The sequence below is a fragment of the Eptesicus fuscus genome, chromosome 18 (assembly GCF_027574615.1).
Source record: "Eptesicus fuscus isolate TK198812 chromosome 18, DD_ASM_mEF_20220401, whole genome shotgun sequence".
Classification (NCBI taxonomy): domain Eukaryota; kingdom Metazoa; phylum Chordata; class Mammalia; order Chiroptera; family Vespertilionidae; genus Eptesicus; species Eptesicus fuscus.
The window spans coordinates 39,090,368-39,109,923 of record NC_072490.1 but is presented as its reverse complement, the minus strand read 5'-3'; the positions used below and the strand labels follow the sequence as shown (position 1 = coordinate 39,109,923).

Genomic DNA, 19,556 nt, shown 5'->3' with positions numbered 1-19,556 from the left:
ACATAAGGGGACTTAGAACTCATCAGGCAGATAATGAGAAGAAGCCCCGGGAGAAGTTTCCACCCCAGAAGATAGGAACAGAGGAGTGAAGAAGCAGGGCACGCTGTGGTAATTGCAAATACTTCACTCTGCAGCGTAGTCCTCAAATTCTCCCAACTCTTTAAAAATTTCCCCTTTGCAGGCCATTGGGAAAACTCTTCCCTCTTCTAGAGTACCAGGTAATACACTATTTGGCTAACTGACTCCTTTCTATCCTGTGGGTGTCAGCTCAGACATTAATATTCCATGCAAGTGAGCTGTGACCATTCCGCTCAGCCAAGTCTATTGCTTCTACAGCATGACACATATCCCCTACCATTGTAGAGCCTCTATACTTGTCTCTATGTGGAAATGTATCTGTTATGCACTATGGTACCCTCAGCCTCTAGATCTTGGACTGGACATGGCAGGTGCTCAAACAGCTTTTTAATTATTTGTGTGCCTGGGTAAGACGGAGGAATCACAGACCACCTAAGAAACTGGCACAAACATGGCTGAAGAGTGGGCCAGAGTTGTCTTGTGAATGGTCTTGGAAACTACACTGTGAAATTTGTACTATTTTTTTTTTCTGAAAGTCTGAACAGCATCTGTGGATATAAGTAGTATGTGATCAGAGGGTGTTACAAGGCTCACTCGGGTGACTCTGGAGGAATGACATGTCAGAGTTGGGTAAGAATCTAAGCAAAGCAACAGATTAAAGTGCCTCTACTGAGTTCCTCTCTTCCTGAGCTGTAGATGCCACACAGACATGAATGCCCACACTCCATGATTACTGGCCCCAGCTTCAAATATTTTAGGAAATTAGTAACTCAAGTTCTATACATTTTTGAAACAAAATACATTTTCCATGTATACTTAGGGATACACAAAGTTATTCAGTCAGATACAAAACTGCATCATGAATCTCTGCCCCCCCCCCAAAAAAAAAAATGTGGTCCCAATCATTGATATGGGAGAGAAATGTTATCAATAAAAATATCAGAATGTATTGAAGCAGCGAATCTTCATGCAAAACTTTCCACACCTACCCAGATAAAATAATGATGATTTTCACCTGGCTGTTTATAAATGCCATGACTTCTGCCTACCCATATTTTCTTCCGTATTGCTACAAAGATTTGTTCACTGACACAGAAGATGGAATATCTAGATGGTGACTATGCATTCACAGTGTCACACTCCTAAGGAAGTGAAAAAAAAAATGCACTCAATTACACAAAGATTTTTGAACAAAGCTATGGAATATATCAAACAAAACTGTGAGTGGAGCACACTGTATATGGGCAAGTAAGCGTTTCTCTCTTGTCTATTTTTTCCTTATTTGTTTCCCTTTTTTGTGGATGTTTCATATTGAATTCTAATGGGGTGGAACATCACCCAAATGCTCATAATATTGCTACATCCCTTTATCTTCGTGTTATGTAATGCTGGATTGTCAAATGTGGCTAGAAAAAAAAAAAGCCAATCAATAATCAACATTTGTTCTCTTTAGATCCATATTTTGAACATGTTCTGCAAACATCTGATTTTTTTGACCGGTCGTTTCCATATCTGCATGAATAATTAACGATAAATTGCCTAAGGCCAAAGTGCTAGCAACTATATTGCCTTTGTGAGAGTAGTGTTCATCTTCCTTTATCTCCTATCTGTTTTTGTTCTTCATTTAGAGGAAAAAAGGGCCTTCGTGTTTGCTAGCCAAGGGTGTCGTTTATTCCCCTTTCAATTTAACGAGGATGGGAACTGTGCCCAGAAAGGTCAGCTGTGGCTCTTCTGGCTGCCGGCGCTCAGGGATCTCAGAATGTCTCCAGAACTTGGCAGATCTCCTCCAGCTCCTAAGCCAAAACAATTCTGTCATTTTTAGTGTCTCTGCATTGTCTGATGAGCCAAGAGATCACTGGCATATTCCTCTCTTCTGTGCCCCATTAACTAGGACTCTCCATTATCCTCTCCAGCCCCTAGCAAGTCCACAGACCAAACATGCCCAAGTTGCCATTAACTCTTTGTCCTCCAAAGCACTCAGCTTCTCTAAGAGTACTGGCTTAGGCATCTTCTAATGACAGCCAGAAAGGATGACAGGCCAGCATCTTTTCATCCGTGCTGTAATCACTAACATTAGGGAGTTAGGATCTTGAAGGGCAAGTTTTCAAAGCGGACTATGATGGCTCTGTCGATTGGTGATGATTTTTAAATGGGTCCCTGGAACAGCTTAGTTCCTGAACTAAGTCTGGGATATATATGTGGGCAAAGACAAAAAAAATGCTCTGGACCTGGCATACAAAGATTGGTTAGTTCATGCTTTTTAACTCAAGATTGACATGAATGCTTTCTTCATTTTGTCCTAAAACCAGCAAGATTAAAGCTATGAAGAACTGAGCCAAAACATTTCTGGCTGCAATGTAGGTATGTCCTACTTTAGCCTTCTGTGATTACCTGGGATGTTCCTCACGTGTCTTAAGGTTTTGTTAGATGAATGGAAGAAAAACGCCAAGAAATGAACAATTGCCTTGAACCATAATACTGTTGCTAAGCAATGCATATGCCTTTTAGACCTGCCGCCTTGTTTAATGAGAGAGCTATTAGAAGACTGCTTATTCACTGTCATGACAGTTTCAGTTATTGGGTCTTTCATAAATGCTTATAAGCTCTATCTGAGTATTGGGCCTGGATTGAAACACTGAGATGTAGCTGGTGGCAATCTAGACCCACTTCCTGCCTTCATAGAGTTGCTGTCTTAATGTGGAAGTGGCAGGTGATTAAAAAAAAGAATATAAATAAGATAATTACTCTGAGGTACATTCCCTTAAAGACCAGCTTGTGAGTTATAGACATGCCCAGGAAGAGGAAGAGGGGCCAGGCAGCCAGGATGCACTGTGGGTCCAGAGAAGATTGGGAGGGTGGGATGCAGGCCACTAGCTCAGCCTGTGCAGCCGGGTCTGGGTTCCCGGCACGTACTCCTATCAGATCCTTCACTACCTGAGTCTACCAAGGTTTCCCATTTTCCTTTTCCTTATTGATCTGGAAAATAAAAATTTTCTTCAAGATACATAAAATAGTTCATCTTTTCAAAAGACTTTCCGCCTTTCCCAGTGTTCGTTTACTCTGCTAAACCAGGCTAATTGCTCCCTCAGTCCAAAATGTGCTACATGCCCCATTTACAGCAAACGCCGATCATACTCACGTGCGCACGTGGCACTCACAGCTGGATTCTGAACCTTGAGGGCAGTGCCTGCAGCCTGCGGGTTCCCTCTGATTTTCCATCTTTGATCGCACAGCCTTGGCTTTCACTAGAGGATCTACCACGGAGTAAGTTTTTGAAAAGAGACATTTATCTTTTCTGTCCATTATATCTGAATGCATTATAATACCTGAACATGGAAAGGACTGCATGTTTGTGTGAATTTGAAGTTTTCTCAGGATGAGGAAATATTTATCCATAATGGTTTGTCTCTTTGACGTTTTGTTCTAAGTAGAAAGATGCACTTGACCCTCCAATTCAGGATCTCTCCTGAAATTTCAGATGTGGGTTTGTACACATTTTTTTCTGCTCTCGACTTTCTTTGCAGTTTTCGAGGGACTTCCTGTACAGGCCTGGCACAATGGCTCAATTAGGTGACTTGTTGAAATGTTACAAACATACAAAGCAGAAAGTGCGGATAAGGCTGTTTGTCTTAGGCATGTCACTGAACTGTGTCTATGAATAGAATGGACTGAAGAAGGGAGGGTGGGCAGATCAGAGGCGTGAGAATATCTGTGTGAAGAATTATAGCATCTTATCTTTAATCTTGTGATATTTAAACTTGTGATTATGGGCCTTGAGCAATAAAGTGGTAAGAAATATAAAGAGAAATCTACAAGCTAGATATCTAAGGAGATCTGAGAACAATTAAGTTGGCGTTGCTTTCTATGTATACAGTCCCAGATTTTGAGCTACGGGGTCTCTTATTTCATAGGATAGATGCTATGATTTCACTTAACTGGCCACCAATCATTTTCTAACCAGCAAAGATATAAACCAACAAGAAAATACCTGTTCTGTTTGCAAGATACTGTCTGATGCCCCAGTACATTGAACACTCACAGGTAATAGCATGATCTCCAGAACATCCCACCTACTTGAATTTTTGGCTACCAAGAATTGGCTATTTTTAACTCTAATCTATTTATTCTAGTGATATGTACATATACCCATAATTACTTAATGCAATTAAAAATTTTATAAGCCAATGAAACAAGTGGAAAGAGAAAGAGAGAGAGATGCTATTCCAAAAAAAATCAATTTGAATACTTCAAAAATACTTAGTAAAAGTTAGTCACTATTAGTTGTGGGCAAGACAACAGCAAATTTGGAGGGAAATAATAAATACTATGAAAATATTGTACTTAGATTACTGTGCAACTCCCTTAAGTTTTCATTTCACTTTAAATACCACAAGAGTGAATTTTATTATAGTTGATTTTTTTTTCCCCACAATCATGACAGGGAGGCCAATCAGGTGATGCATTAATCATGAGAAATACCTTGATCCTGCATCAGAAGATTGGCGAGTAATTGAATGTATGTTTGTATTTTGAATTAAAACATTTAATGAAGTTATGTATTTTTAATGATTCATTGCTAAGATAGACATTTTTTATTAAATGATAATTTTTTTAATTATAAGGTTTCCAATATACTTTCATGCGGGCTTTTCTTTCTAGGACTTAATTTTCTTATCTGTAATGAAAGATTTCGACTAGATTACCCCTAAGGTCCCTCCTAAGAGGAACATTCTAAGGTTGATTATCTATCATTTCTGCCTACCCAGCACCTATTCCCTCTTCTTGTTATAGCCTCACATCTTCACCTTGGGATCTCCACACTCTACTGTCAGCTCATGTGGTTCAGATGGGACTCATTCAAATCTGTGGCTCTGGGAGCAGGCACAGAGCTCCTCTTGTATTACACCCCTGGCCACCATAAAGATTGTTTTGGAGCAAGCCTATGACCCATGGCAGACTATGGTGAAGTTTTACTAAAACTTTTGAGAAAGAGGTGTCCTCTCTCTTCTCTTCTCTTCTCTTCTCTTCTCTTCTCTTCTCTTCTCTTCTCTTCTCTTCTCTTCTCTTCTCTTCTCTTCTCTTCTCTTCTCTTCTCTTCTCTTCTCTTCTCTTCTCTTTCTCTCTCTCTCTCTCTCTCTCTCTCTCTCTCTCTCTCTCTCTCTCTTCTCTCTCTGTTACTATGTTGCCATGGTATTAACTCCAAGCTTGCACCCACCTGCATAAATACATCAAAGACCTGAATGCTGGAGAGAAAGGCATCAAATCCAAAGGCATCACTGAGGCCCCTGCACCATAAGGCTGGATCTGGACTTCTCTTCTTTATAAACTAACAGACTCCTGTTGTTTGTATAAGGTCCTTCAGAGTGAGTTTCTATCCCATGCATCTCAACTGACTTAACAAATATGACCCACTATTAGACAGCCTTATTCTAAGCATTCCGTTCTTCCCTTTATCCTTCTGAGTTACATCCTTTCCAGGTGCTATTTACCTCACAAAGATGTTCCTCTCTTCCTTTTCTTCCCTTTTGTGTCCCTCTCTCATGAAAACTATACATTCTCCAAACCCCACCATACTCCTCATCTACCCTGTATGCGTTCCTCCCCTCATCACCTCAGCCTGCTCCTGATCTCACCCTCTCAGGCATACTGTGTCCATTCTGCTTATGGAGCGTTTTCATCTCTATTAGGAGAACACTAACTAGAATCTACATTATGCATTTAAATATAGCTGGGCAATGCTAATGAACAGTCCCATCACCCTCCATAAAGCTAATTGTTTGAGGATTGAGCAGACCCTTGAGAGAGAATTTCTAAAGGAAGAATGACAAAATGATCTTGACCCAGTCAGAATGTCTTCATTGTCAGAAGGAAGACACAAACTTCCTTCTTCCCAGGCCAATGCCCACTGAATTTACACATGAATTCCACAGGCGACACAGACTATTCACAAAAGTAGATCTCAGTCCGCATAGACTGAGCTATACTGTGGTAACAGATAAGCTCTCAACAAACCACTATTGCTCCCCCACGTAACATCGGCTATGGCTCCAGGAGTCATTCCCGGGCAGTGGGCCTCCATGTATGTGCTCAGCCTTCTAGGCTGTTTCCATGTTATATGACCTCAGTATCGGGACATTCTGTACAACATTGCCCAAAAGGAAGAGAGCGGCGTACCCATACACAATTCTTAAATGCTTTTATCTGGAAGGGATGCACATCATTTCTCCTCTCACTTCACTGGCCAAGGCTAATCAAAGCAAGATTTCTCTATCAGGGCACTTGTGCCTGGAAATGAAGCCGATCTGAATACTCGTGAACCCAGTTCATGTCCACCTCAAGCTCCATTTGCCTAAACACTTGGTCAGCTCTTAGGACACTAACAACAATGCTTTAGAACTTGCTAACAGCTCAACATATGAAGAGAGTGGCATTCTTCCCTCCTTTGCCCCAGACCTCTGGACGGCTTTGAAACCAAGAGCAGAGCCCAGGCAACAATGCAGAGCAGGGGAGTCCAGTTTCAGTAGAAAACATGGTGCTCAGCAGAGCCCTGGCCATGCCACTGTGCCCAGAAAAGGCCCAGAGGAATATAGCAATGCCTAGAAACAGGAAGCAATGCAGTAGGCTTGCTCCTGAGAACATGTGTGACACCCTTATGGAGACATTCGCATGAGCCACATGGAAAGTGTCTGTGGGGCTTGGCGGGACATCTTTATTCCTGCAGGCTGAGAAGCGAGGAACCATCCCAGCTACTTCGATGAAAATGCAAACTGGTCACTTGTGACCGACACTCCTGATTGGTCACCAAAGCAGCCGTTCTCTTCCCCTTCTTGGCCAGCAGAAGCCACCACCTGTGAAGGCATAAAATGCCAAATGCTCAGCTAGCCCAACTTCTCTGACTTCATCCGGACCACTAGGGCCCTTCAGGACAGTTTCTGAAGGAGCTTCTTGGAAGTATTTTTCTTTTTTAGATATATTTTATTGATTTTTTACAGAGAGAAGGGAAAGGGATAGAGAGTTAGAAACATCGATGAGAGAGAAACATCGATCAGCTGCTTCCTGCACACCTCCCTACTGGGGATGTGCCCGTAACCAAGATACATGCTCTTGACCAGAATCGAACCTGGGACCCTTCAGTCCGCAGGCTGCTCTATCCACTGAGCCAAACTGGTTAGGGCTGGAAGTATTTTTCTTGCTTAAAAAAAAAAAAGGAATATTACTAGAGCAATGATATAACCTTTTGTCGAATCCAGGACCCTTTAGAAGTAAAAGAGGGCATGAATTGTGGTTGTCCCAGGCAAACCAGGGCACATGGTCACCCTTGCCACCAGGAGGAAAACACCTGCCTTCCTTTCGTATTTTTGTCATGTTTTATCAGGAGGACAGAACTCTCAGAGCTGCTACAGTCTTTTTAATGATGACGGATGGGATGCCAACAACAGCGGAGAGCAGAGAAGAAAGGTGGAGGGAGCCCGAGCCCATAATGATTGGCTTACAGTGTTGAATGGATCCTTGAATCATCTACCTCAGGAATTCTCTTACGTGAGAAAAATTGCTCTTTATCTTTTGTTTTTAAATATGGAAAGCTTCACGAATTTGCATGTCATCCTTGCGCAGGGGCCATGCTAATCTTCTCTGTATCGTTTCAATTTTAGTATATGTGCTACCGAAGCAAGCACTGCTCTTTATCTTTAAGCCACTTTCCAGTTAGATATTTTGTTAGATGCCCCCTAAGGTGTCCTGATGGGCACATCTGCCTTGGCCACTTCTGTGTATCCAGCACTTGAGTAATGCCTGTAAAATAATAGGGTCTCAAAAAATATTTGTTGAATAAATGGATTTTACAAAATAGTGCTCTTTTTTTAAAGACTTTATTTTTTAGAGCAGCTTTAGGTTTACAATAAAATTGAAAGGGAGGGAGGTACAGAAATTCCCCACATGCTCCCTGTTCCCACATACACATACACATGCATAGCGTCTCCTATTATCAGCATCACTCACGTGTGTGTGTGTGTGTGTGTGTGTGTGTGTGTGTGTGTGTGTATGTGTGTGTTTCACAATCCTACATTGACACATATTAAGCACCCAAAGTTCACAGTTTACCTTAGGGTTCACTCTAGGAATACATGCTTTGGGTTTGGACAAATGTACTTATTAATCATTAAAAAGATCAGACAGAGTGTTTTCACTGCCCTGAAAGTCCTCTCTGTCCTGCCTATGTTCTTCTCCACCACTGCCCTCCCGCCGTAACTACCCCAGCCCAGCAACCAAAGGACTTTTCACAGTTTCCATAGTTTTGCTTTTTCCAGAATGTCCTACCATTGGAATTATGCAGTATGCAGTCCTGTCAGGTTGGCTTCTTTCACTTAGGAATATGCATTTCTGTTTCCTGCATGCCAGGATGTAGCACAGTTTACTGATTCATTCCCTACTGAAGAACATCTTGGTTGCTTACAAGTTTTGACAATTACTAATAAAGCAGCTATAAACACGAGTGTGCAGTGTGTTGTATAGACATAGGTTTCAATCGCTTTGGGTAAATCCCATGAAACACCATTATTGGGTCTTGTGATAAGACTATGTTTAGTTGTGTAAGAAACTGCCAAACTGTCTCCCTAAGTGGCTGTACCGTTTTATTTCCTCCAGCAACGAATGAGACTTCTGGTTGCTCTGCACACTCACCAACATTCGGTGTGGTCATTGTTCTAGATTTTTGCTCTTCTAATAGTTCTAATGTCTCATTGTCGTTTTAATTTGAATTTCCCTGTTTACGTCTGATGTGAAACATCTTTTCAAGTGCCTATTTACTATCTGTATGTATTATTGGATGAAGTGACTGTTAAGATCTTTGGCCCATTTTATGAATCAGGTTGTCTGTTTTTTGTTGTTGTTCTAAGACTTCTTTGTATATTTTGGGTAACAGTCATTTATCAGACGTGTCTTTTGCAAACATTTTCCCATAGTCTGTGTCTCATCTGCTAATTCTCTTGATATTTTCTTTCACAGATCAGAACTGTTTAATTGCAATGAACTCAAGCTTACCAAATATTTATGTCATGGATTGTACCCTTGGTGTTCTATCTAAAAAGGCATCATGTTACCAATGTCATCTGGATTTCCACCGATGCTATCTTCTAGGAGTTGTATAGATTGTGTTTACATTTAGGTTTATGGTCTATTTGAGTTCACTTTTGTGAAGCGTGTAAGGTCTATGTCTAGATTCATTTTTTTTATATGTGGATGTCCAGTTATTCCAGCATCATTTGTTGAAGAGATCGTCTTTGCTCTGTTGTATTGCCTTTGCTTCTTTGTCAAAGATCAGTTGACTATATTAATGGGGGTCTGTTTCTGTTCCATTGATTTATTTGTTTATTATTTCTCAGATATTGCATTGTCTTGGTTACTATAGTTTTATAGTAATTCTTTTTTTGTGTGTGGTCATATCTGTTTTATTATTTATTTATGTTTTGCTCAATCCCTCCACATAACCCTAGGAACCCCCTAAACTCCCTTCCACAACTGTCATCCTGTTCTCTTCTATGAGTCTGTCTCTGTTTTGCTTGTTAGTTCATTGTGTTCATTAGATTCCACATATGAGTAAAATCATATGGTGCTTGTCTTTCTGTGACTGGCTTACTTCACTGTGCTCTCTAGGTCCATCCATGCTGTCCCAAAGGGTAGGATTTCCTTCCTTTTATGGCCAAGTGGTATTTCATTGTGTAAATGTACCACAGATTTTTTAGGCATTCATCTACTGATGGACACTTGGGCTGTTTCCAAATCTTGACTATTGTGTATGATGCTGCAATGAGCATAGGGGTAAATATATTCTTTCTTAAAATTAGTGTTTCAGCTTTCTTTAGATAAATTCCCAGAAGTGGAATTGCTGGGTCCTAAGGCAGTTCCATTTTTAATTGTAGAAAACAGTGTAGAGTTTTATAGTAATTCTTAATGTTAGGTAGCATCAGTCCTCCAACTTGTATTTCTCCTTCGATATTGTATTGGCTCTTCTGAGTTGTTTTGCTTCTCTGTGTAAACCTTAGAATAAGTTTGTTAATATCTATAAAATAACTTGTGGGAATTTTGTTTGGGGTTACATTGTATCTTTAGATCAAGTTAGAGAAAACTGACATCTTGACAATATTGAATCTTCCTATTCATGATTATTGGCTATCTCTCCATTTACTTAGTTCTTCTTTGATTTAATTCATCAACATTTTGTAGTTTTCTTTAAATAGATACTATACATATTTTGTTCGATACATACCTAAGTATTTCATTTTTGGGGTGCTAATACATGTTATTATGTTTTTAATTTCAAATTCCACTTGTTCATTATTGTTATATAGGAAAGCAATTGACTTCTGGATACTAACTTTGTACCCTACAACTTTGTTATGATTGCTTATTAGTTACAGGGGTTTCTGCATTTTGTTTTGTTTTGATTTTTGGTTGATTTGTTTTTGTATTTTCTGCATAGATGATCATGCCATCTGAGGACAGGACCGTTTTCTGTTTTTCCCCCAACCTATATAACTTGTACTTACTTTTTGTTGTTATTGTTGTTGTTGCCTTACTTCAGTAGCAAGGACTTTTACTTTAATGCTGAAAAGGAGTGGTGAGAGGAAACATCCTAAGGGAAAGCTTTGAGTTTCTCACCATTAAGTAGAATGTTAGCTGTAGGGTTTTCTTGTAGATATATGCTTTTTAAAAAACAAATGTAGACTATTGGGTAAGTCAGATTACCATAGAATGAAAATTCAGATAGCCTCAAGAAAGATGTTTACTTTCACTCTATATGCCTGTATTTATCACCACAGGTGATATTTTGTTAAAATTTTATTAAAACTTAAGCTATTTCATAATCCTTTTTTATAGGAATTATAAATTATATAAAATACTCAAGTAAAGATTATCTTTGAAGGAAAAAATATAAGCTAGGGAATGCTCTTACAATTGTAAAGACAGTATAGCTTGTGGTTCATTGATTGACAAAAAATTGAAAAGAGAGAGAGGGGGAGAGAGAGAGAGATAGGGAGAGATTTAATATTTTAAACAAATACGCTATCATGTTGAAATTTGAAATCTATAAATATTTATAACTTAATTTAAATTTTGATTGAAAAAGCAGAATGCCAAAGTGTCTTAAAACATTTTTCAGGCCTAGAAAAAATGACACCACTACTATCATTTGGGGATTCCACTGAATTAGCATATCCTACACCATATAGATTCCTTCCTTAATATAAATCATGACATTTTTGTGAAGTGTGTAAGGTCTGTGTTTATGTATTCTTTGTCCACGGGAGAAGTGATTGGGTGTGTAATGTATGCTCAGAGTAACAGACTGTTCGTCCAACTTGTCACCAGCAACTTTTCTCCCTGAATCATCACATTCAGAAACTTCCACTTCATAAATACCCACTCTGAATTGTATTTGCTGTCATCACATCATCTTTTTTTTATATATATCATAGAATTATAGGTAATAGGTTGTTGAATGTGGAAGAGGCCACTTATTTTCATTCAGTTAACAAATGATGACAGTCTACTATCTGTCAGGCACTGACTACGTGCTGATAACTAAAAAAGAAATATCCTTGCCCTCATAGAGATTATGTTCTAGCAGAGGGAAACATATAATAATCAATAAGCACAATAAATACGCAACTAATAAAGAATGTTAGCCAATGGTAAGTGGTATAAATTATCTCCTCATTGATATTCTCATTTTTTATTTGTTATTTTACAATTTTCTTTAGTACTTTGAACATATTTAAAGACAGTTGATTTAAAGTCTTTTACTAGTAAGTCCAATATCTGAGATTCCTAAGTGATGGGTTTGTCATTTTTTTAATGTGTTATAATTTCTTACTTCTTTGTATGCTTTGAGATTTTTTATTAAATAATTGGAAATTTACTTATTATAATGTGGTAACTCTGGAAATTAGATTCTCCTCCCTTCCCAGAGTTGGATGTTCTTGATTATTGAAGATTATAAGATTGGTTGTTGGTTTGTTTTGTGAATTATCCAAACTTGAAAAAACTTCCTTGTTATGTGTAGTCACTGGAGTGCCTGCTCTGTTGACTTGTATTCGGCTAGTGTTTCACAGAGATTTCCTTGAACACCAGGAGTGAAAACAAAAAAAATCTGTCATGATAAATTAGTTTATTAGTGCTGCCATAAACTGGGTGGCTTAAACAATAGAAATGTATTGTTTCACAGTTCTGGAGACTAGTGTCCAAGGTCAAGGTGTTGCCAGGGTTATTCCTTCTGAAGGTTATGAGAAAAAAATCTGTCCTATGCTTATGTACCTTCTGATGATTTTCTGAAACTCTTTCCTATTCCTTGGCTTGCCTTTATTGTTGCATGATGTTCTCTCTGTGTGTTCTTCCTGTATGTCTCTCTGTCCCAATTTTCCATTTTTACAAGGACACCAGTCATATTGGATTAGGGTCCATTTTAAAGACCTCATTTTAGCTAATGATATCTGTAACTAGAGGCCTGGTGCATGAATTCGTGCATGGGTGGGATCCAGCTGGCCAGCTCCTATCAGGGCCGATTGGGCTGCGGGGAGGGGACACAGGAGGTTGGCCAGCTGGCCCTGTTCCTGATCAGGATGAGGAGGGCTGAGGGCTGTTAGCTGGCCGGCCCCACCCCCTGGTCAAACTCCCGGTCGAGGGGACAATTTGCATATTAGCCTTTTATTATATAGGATGTCTCTATTTCCAAATAAGGTTACATTTGAGGTACTGGGCTTTAGGACCTAAACATATAAATTTTGATGAGGACTCATTTCAACACCTACCTCTCAATCTTTGTGGTTTGACTCTGTTCTGGGATATTCCTTCAATCTTAACCAGGCTGTTTACAATTCTGCCTTAGCCTTCATTTCCTGTTTTGGCTGAGCCTAGAGATTAGCCAAAGATGAGAGCTTAAAGTCTTCTCGAGTCTTTTCTGAGCATCTATCTGCCCTGGTTCTACTTGTGGCTTCCTACATTCCCCAGTTCACCCAGGAACTTTTGAATGGCCTAATTTCGGGAATAAACTCTCTTTTCACATTCTCCTCCCAGGCTTTACACTGTCTATTGTATTTTTCAATGATAATATCTTGTTCAAAGTGACTGTGCATTTTTCATTACCTTATAATATTTATGAACAATTCTTACTTTTTTTTCCCATCTTGAATTAATTATAATTTAGGCAAACAAACATACAAACAAACAAAAAATATGGACAACTGTTTTGTTTTAGTCCTTCAGTAACCCAAAAAGGTTTGAATAAAGAAACATGATACTTTTCTAATAATGTCTACTTGGCCTGGTCCCCAGAATCAAGAACTCATCTCACTCGAGGAATGAGGCTAACATCTTCAGGACTTCAAGATTGCCATTGAGGAAAATGACCAGTCCATAAGCCACTTTTCGATTCTTTCCAGCACATTAGCTATTTATTGACTTATCACAGGGCAAAGGAAACATCTTGTATCTGTTTTCATCATTAGAGAATGTTGACTTGGTCCCGTGCCTGGATGAAGGCAGTTAAATCAAGACCAAGATTAAGGTTTCCCTTCTTTGCTAGCGCTGGGTCATCCCAGGAGCACACCAACACAGCTGTGGGCCATGAAGAGCTGCACCTAGAAGAGTTAAAAAGTGCTGTTCTGGATTGGGTATATAGTAAACAATAAGACAGAGCACTTGAAACCATTAAATGCAGGGCTGACTTTGAAAGCAAAGCAGTAGCGAGAATTTAAAGGGCCATTAAGTTAGCCAAATGGCTGGCTGAAAGAAAGATCACTTATAAAAATTGGGAGGTTGAAAGGGCCTCTTTAATGTGCTTTAACAAAAAATAGATGCTTGATAATCTTTTCATATTTAGATAAGAGGGAGAAAAGCCCTCAAATTCAAAGATGGGTTTTTCAGGCTCAGTATGTTCATGATATTAGATGTGTGCTATTAGTGTAATTGGGATTTTAAAGTTAAAATGACCTTCTTCTAACTTTAAGTATAAACATTTTTTTCCTTAGTCAATTGCAAATGAGGATGTTTGCACACGGTTCCCTAACAACTAAGTCTACTGTGCTATTTGTAATTTGACTTAGAAAATTACTTCCCTAACCTCTTAATGCTCTATCCTCCTTAATATTGCTAAGGGGGCCCACTGCTTTTTCTTACAATTCACAATTCGGGCAAAAATAGTAGTTAGTCTTTTTGGATTTTAGCAAGTATTGCCACAAGTTATAGGGCATTTCCTACCTGTTTTGAGTTTTTGAAATCCCTTATTTAACCTATCTTCAAAAAACTTTAGTTGAGTACAGCCCAAAAATTCTGATAGGTTCTAGGGACAAGAGATATGATATTTTCCTTGTATTAAAGGAATATATAGTATATTTAGGGAATCAGATGCAAAATATCAGAGCTTCATAATATCAGAGGATGAATTGTGATAATAGAGATAAGTTCAAGGGCTTACAAAAACACCAATAGGCAGAGGGCATTAAGTGATAAAAACAGGTGACATGAGAGTTAATCCCTTAAAGCACAAATAGCAAGTGACTACTAAATAAGAGGTGGAGGGGCTCCATTTAGTAAGACAGCATTTACAAAGGGCAAATAGTATGTCTGCATGTTAGATCATAGAGAGTATGAAGGAGTTTGAATGAGTGGTGGAGAGACTGGCAAGAACCAAATCAAAAACAGCCCCTTGGGCCCGGCTGGCATGGCTCAGTGGTTGAGTGTTGACCTATGAACCAGGAGGTCCTGGTTTGATTCCAGTCAGGGCACATGCCCAGCTTGCAGCCTCGATTCCCAGTGTGAGGCATACAAGAGGCAGCTAATCAATGATTCTCTCTCATCACTGATATTTCTCTCTCTCTCCCTCTCCCTTTCCCTCTGAAATCAATAAAAATATATATTTTTTAAAAACCCACAGCCCCCTGGACTGCTTTCTTGAGAATCTATAGCAAAAAGGACCAATCTTTATATTTGGTATATCAGTTCAGGATTTGATATCAATATAAAGCTGAGACTGATCTTTCTTAGATATTTTATGGACACCAGAATTTATCCAAAGAGAGCCAGATCTTTCTTAGATATCTGATGGACACAAGAATTTAGCCTATGGTGGAGCAATGGAGTCTAGGACTGACTTGCTATTTTAAAGTATTTAGGTTCGGCCTGCCTGAAGCTTACTAGTACATTTTACACAAGTGCCAAGATTCCTTAACATGTCATGGCTAAGGAAATCACTGACCTACAGTACACCATTCTTGTTTTATCACTGTTCTTCTGGTGCATTTCCTGATTTAAAATAAATCAATTTCCTGATTTATTTTTAAATACGATTGCCATGTAATTTAAAATGTAGATCTTAAATGCACTACTCAGTGACTGAGTAACCACCGCACAAATCAAGACAATATTTTTAACATACCAGATAAATTCTAGTTCCATTCTTTGTTATTAATTCTCCCATCCTCATAGAGATTAATGTTGTCTTCCTTTTCACTGCATATAAATAGATGATTATTTATCTCATAGTAGATCAATTTTGCTTGTTTGAACTTTATAGAATTATATATGTATACACGGAATCATACTGTGTGTGTATATGTGTGTGTGTGTATGTGTGTATATCTGATTTCTTGACTCATGTTTGGGGATTTGATCATTCCTGTTGCATATAACAGTAATTTTTTCTCTTCTTATTGCTATGTGATATTCCATTGTACAAATACAACACAATGTGTTCATCCATTGATGCAACATAAACGTTTATTTTACGGGGTTGTGCCAGTGTAATTTTTGATACTTCCGATTTCAAACTCAAAGAGTGTATTTAGACACAAATATCCCTGTTACCTTTTATTACTTTTTGAAGAACATATCTTACTGGGTAAATTCATGTGCTTGCACATTTTCCAGCTAATGTACCATTTTAACAAAGCATCCTATAGCTTTTTCCCATTGTCTTATGTCTTACTGTGATTGAGCCCCCTTGCTGAGCTTTCCATGTAGTCATAGAGTCACAGAGAAAAACAATATGTGTGAGTGGAAGGGGAAGTCAGGGAATGCAGAGAGCTATGGCTGGATAACGCCGGCACTGTTAGGATTATTTGTGATCAAGCCAGAGTTGTCACACGCACATTACAGAGTTCATGAGGTTCTGAGATTAATGATGATACTAAAAGGTATTACATTTGGATAAGATTTCTATTTGTATTCCTATCTGTAAACTCAGTTGCCTCATGACCTGTGTGTATACATAGCAGTGTGTGTTAAGTAGGGAGTTCAATTATTCAGTAAATTTGATGAATACAGAAACCAATTTCTGACCATTCCCCAAAAAAGTAATTAATCACATAGTTTTCTTCCTTAGGAAACATAATATTTCAGCTACTTATGATCTCTCTGCTATTTCTTTTTCTAGCTTTACACAACAAATCAGAGTGGAACAAGCTTTCTCTTTTCCTGTTTTAGTACACAGTTTAACAGTCTATGTTCCTGGCAGCTTTTTTTTTTTTTTTAAATCAAATACCAGCTTGCCAAAAGCCAATCACTCTGACACCGGCATTTGGAGCACTAATTTATTCTAACCTCAGGGAATTGGCTTTTTAGGAATAAATTGAGCATTAAAATTTTCTCTCTGATGTTTTTAAAAGGTTTGTGGAATTTCTTATATATAAGCCAAGTGAAGCACAGCATGTTGGCACTTACCCAGTACTTTTGGGTACCATGGGCTTCTGAAAAATGTCCTTGTCATGAATTGATTGTTTCAACTATCAACATCATTAATTCAGATGTTGGTGTCTTAGGCTATGGTTAGGTTCTATCTGGCCTCCATATGTCAATGTCAGTGTGACTGGCCTCTAGAAAAATAGTGTTTGATTCTAAGAACAACCCAAGAATATTAAAAGCATAGTCAACAGTGAAATCAAAACAGGATTCCCTTCAATTAGCTGGGTAAATGTTTTTTATTTTTTAAATCTGTATATGGAGGTGTTTTTTGTTTGTTTGTTTGTTTGTTTGTTTTGTTTTTTCCTTTTTCTTCTTGGATAGGGTGACCAGATAATCATTTGGAGCTATTATCATAATAATGAAAATGATGATGATGATGATGATGATGATGATGATGATGATGATGATGATGGCAGGAATGACATTAATAATGAACTTCTGTTGAAGACTTGTAATATGCCAGGTACTATGAAATACAACCTTGAAAATAAGAACTCATTTTAAGCACATCTTATACATGAAAAAAAAAAAAAATGGATGTTTGGATTAGATAACTTGCCCAAAGTTGCATAAGATAATATCTACTGAAACTGTGATTTTACCACAAAGGCTATCTGATTCCTATCATTTTTTTTCTTAATTACTACTTTATACTCTATGTAGTAAAGCGAGGACTTACCAGTTGGTGTGTAAAACTGATCATTTTTTTAAAAATGGGAAAGTATTGAAAGGGTCATTTAGAGGTAGAATGTGCCCATTTTAATGGCATCAGTGTCTTAGAAAGAGTTCCTTAGAATCGGAGCCTAAGTCAGGGGTTCTGACGTGTATGTTTTACGGAGAGAACTCCCACAGGGGAAAGGGAGTGAGGAATGAGGAAAGCCAGGTGGAAAGGGACGGGCACTAAGTAAGGACATGACTGCCCCTACAGTACAGCTCCAGTCTGATCCCATGGAGATCTCTCCACTACATGGCAAGAAGTATGGACATTTGTCTTTCCGGGTCAGTTATTTATTAGTTGCAGGCAGTCCCTAAGGGTGGGGTATAAATAATTTCATGGTCAGCTCCTGTTTAGCCAAAGCAGAAGGGAGTAAGCTGTGAATCATTAGCTGCTTATCATGTGTCTTAGTTCATCTGGGCTGCTATAACAAAGTATCACAGATTGAGTATCTTATAAAAAAACAGAAACTTATTTCTTATAGTTTTAGAGGCTGGGAAATTCAAGATCAAGGAGCTGGAAGATTTGGTGTCTGGTGAGAGCTTGCTTCCTGGTTTATGGCCATTTTCTCATGGTGCCCTTACCTGAAGAAAAGGGAGAGGAAGCTGTCTGGGGTCTCTATTCCACAGGCACTAAGCCTATTCATAAGGGCTCTGCCCTGATGATCTAATCACCTCTCAAAGGTCCCATTTCCAAATACCATCACATTGGGGGTTTGGATTTACATAAGAAATTTGGGGTGAGGGTGGAGGGACACAAATATTCAGTCTGTAGCACCAGGCACGCATTGTGAGTCATCTTTAGAAGTAAGATGGGTCAAGGTGTAAACTACTATCTTACTTTGACAAGTTAGTCTTGACATGTCCCGAACTACTAATCCCCCAAACACTGTACTGACATCTCAGGATCCTATATCTTTGTAATATGTTATTTCCCACCATCTGGTCCACATCTGTCTTATTAAGCCATCTGGAGAACTTGCCACTTAGTGTTCAATATGTCTGATGAATATAGTATCATTAGTATAGCGACTCCATTTTACTTTGTACAGAATATCCACAGTGTTGAAATATACAGGGTGAGGAAAACCTAGGTTTACAGTTGTGAGTGTGAGAAACAGAAAGTTTACTCTTATATTATTACTAGAGGCCCGGTGCACGAAATTCGTGCACGGAAGGGGGTTGTCCCTCAGCCCAGCCTGTACCCTCTCCAATCTGGGACCCCTCAAGGGATGTCCGACTGCCCGTTTAGGCCCGATCTCACTGGGATCGGGCCTAAACGGGCAGTCAGACATCCCTCTCACAATCCAGGACTGCTGGCTCCCAACTGCTTGCCTGCCTTCCTTCCTGATTGACCCTAACCGCTTCTGCCTGCCTCTCACAATCCAGGACTGCTGGCTCCCAATTGCTTGCCTGCCTGCCTTCCTGATTGCCCCTAACCGCTTCTGCCTGCCAACCTGATCACCCCCTAACCACTCTGCTGCCAGCCCGTTTGCCCCCAACTTCCCTCCTCTGCCGGCCTGGTCACCCCTAACTGCCCTCTCCTGCAGGGTTGATCACCTCCAACTGCCCTCCCTTGCAGGCCTGGTCCCTCTCAACTGCCCTCCTTTGCAGGCCAGGTGCCTCCCAACTGCCCTCTCCTGCTGGCCATCTTGTGGTGGCCATCTTGTGTCCACATGGGAGCAGGATCTTTGACCACATGGGGGCAGCTATATTGTGTGTTGTAGTGATGATCAATCTGCATAGTACTCTTTGATTAGATAGGATAGAGGCCTGGTACAGGGGTGGGGGCCAGCTGGTTTGCCCTGAAGGGTGTCCAGGATCAGGTGGGGTTCCCTTGGGGTGTGGGGAGGCCTGAGCAAGGGGCCTGTGGTGGTTTGCAGGCCGGCCATGCCCCCTGGCAACGCAAGCAGAGGCCCTGGTATCTGGAATTTATTTTCCTTCTACAATTGAAACTTTGTAGCCTGGAGCAAAGCCAAGCCTGGGGCTCCTTCCGAGGCCCACAGCCATTTGTGTTGGGATTATAATTG

General features: G+C 39.5%; 1 protein-coding gene and 1 non-coding gene across 3 annotated transcripts in view; one reads left to right on the top strand and one right to left on the bottom strand.

Moving 5' to 3' along the window:
* GRM7 (glutamate metabotropic receptor 7) overlaps positions 1 to 19,556 on the top strand; it is a 734,510-nt gene that overhangs the window by 398,481 nt on the left and 316,473 nt on the right. The gene's annotated exons all lie outside the window — the stretch shown is intronic.
* LOC114228620 (U6 spliceosomal RNA) lies at positions 7,648 to 7,754 on the bottom strand. The gene has a single exon (XR_003614753.2). It is a non-coding gene; the product is annotated as a U6 spliceosomal RNA (small nuclear RNA).